Consider the following 2,228-nt stretch of genomic DNA (forward strand, 5'->3'; position numbering starts at 1 on the left):
ATTCTTTGTTCAGAAATATTTCAATAAAGGGGGGGCGCTAGTGAGCCAAGATGGAGTAAAGTCGGATATTTCAGAGCTCCTGCAGGCATATCAACATTTTCGGTTAAAAAACCACAACTTCTCACTAATTGTGACCTAAATTGGTTTAATAGTGACCCTGGACTATAAAGAATTCCGTTCCGGTGGACGCTACTCGATAAATGGCGGATAAACTTCGCAAATTCAAATACGACGGTAGCACGGCAAAGCTAACTGCTAACACCAGATCAACGAAGCTGCGCACTCTAGAGGACGAAAACCCGCAACCCAAGAGCCCTGGTATGTGTGAAGAGCTGAAAGCCGATATCCTAACCTCCTTACGGGGGGAAATCTCCAAAATCATAAGGGAGGAAATGAGAAGCGCTCTGTCTGAGGAGTTCACCGCTCTCAGAGCTGATCTCAATGCAGTGAGGGCCGAAATTGCTAGTAATTCCACCGCCACCCGTGCAGAAATCACCTCAATTAAATCAGACGTTGAAGATGTGAAAAGTGGACTGTCTACATGGTCTGATGAGGTGAACTCACTGCAGACTATAGTTACCGACCTTCAAAGCGAGCTGGTTAAGATACGAGACAGGTGCGAAGACATGGAGGGGAGGATGAGGCGCGGAAATATTCGTATAGTTGGGGTCGAGGAATATCCCAACTCCGCCAATCCTAAGGAGGTCTCAAAAATTATCAGAGAAGCGCTTCAGATGGACCGGGATGTAAAAGTCGATCGCTCACACCGAACAGCTGCGCTGACGAAACCGGGCGGCGGAGAAAGACCCCGTGTGATCATCGCTAAGCTGCACTATGATGGAGACGCCGCTGACATCCTGAGAAGAGCCAGGGACAAGGCCCCGCTGACCTACCAGGGTAAAAGAATCGCAATCTTCCCGGATTACACCACCAGTGTGGCCAAAGCACGCGCAGCCTTCTCTGATGCACGGAAAGTATTACGGGGGCGAAGCGATGTGCGCTTTGGATTACTTTATCCAGCAAGACTCAAAATAACATACAAAGAGGACAGTAAGGAGTTTCGAGATCCTGTGAAGGCCATGGACTACATACGGAAGACCATTCCTGCTGCAATAACTGGATCTGAAACTGCTTAAATACCAACTGTGACTGTGTTTGGTAATGTCACATTTCTAAACTGGTATGTTTAAAGGGTGTGTAACACTGTCACTTCTAACTTGGTTAAATACTATAAAGTCATAATTAGTCATAATTTAGTTACATTCATAATACCAGTAGGTTCTACACTGTGGTTAAAGTACATATATTTATTTCCCCTGCGGGAGCCTGGACTTCCACATTTTTGATCTCTCTTGTTTTTGTTGTTTTTGCACACATCCGTCTCTTTCGGTTGTGTTTGTTGCTGCTTTTATAGTGGCTAGGGTCTTAAACCCACTACTTTGCATTATGTTAGTTATGCACTTTTTTAATTGTGTTTTCTGCGTTTTGATCCCTTTGTTCCCCGAGGATCTAATTGCATTTAAAAAAACAGAGCTTCTGAATCTTAGTCTTGACAATTTTGTACAGCAAAGCCTCACTACTTTTATTTTATTGCATCATCTTGGTTTTCAGCGTTCATGTTATTCAAATGCTTGGTCCCACCAGTCAAATGGCCGTCTCTGCCTCCAATACAATACTATCACATATATATTTTAAATTAAATTAATTATGAGTACACTAACTGTAACAAGTTATAACGTGAGGGGTTTGCATAGTCCAATCAAAAGAAAAAAAGTTTTGCTGCAACTCAGACAATCAAAATGTCACGTAGCACTGTTACAAGAAACACACCTATCAGATATGGAGCATATAAAATTAAATAGGTCTTGGGCTGATAAAGTTTACTACTCGTCACATTGCTCTGGTAGAAAAAGGGGTGTTGCTATATTAATACATAGGCAAATAAATTTCACTGAAACGTTGGTACATAAAGACAAAGAGGGTAGATTTATATTGGTAAATGGGATAATTGATGGAACAGCTGTATCCTTTATAAATGTATATGCCCCTAACGAAGATGTACCAGGGTTTATTCAGTCAGTTTTCAATATGATTGCAGAATACAGTTCTGGTCTGCTGATCGTCGGAGGGGATTTTAATTGTGTAATGTCAAATCTAGATAGACAACCCCTCTCTCGGACACCCATATCTAAGATGGGTAAAATGCTTAAAAATATGTCTGTGGAAGC

The sequence above is a fragment of the Cyprinodon variegatus genome, unplaced genomic scaffold (assembly GCF_000732505.1).
Source record: "Cyprinodon variegatus isolate N-32 unplaced genomic scaffold, C_variegatus-1.0 Scaffold142, whole genome shotgun sequence".
Classification (NCBI taxonomy): Eukaryota; Metazoa; Chordata; class Actinopteri; order Cyprinodontiformes; family Cyprinodontidae; genus Cyprinodon; species Cyprinodon variegatus.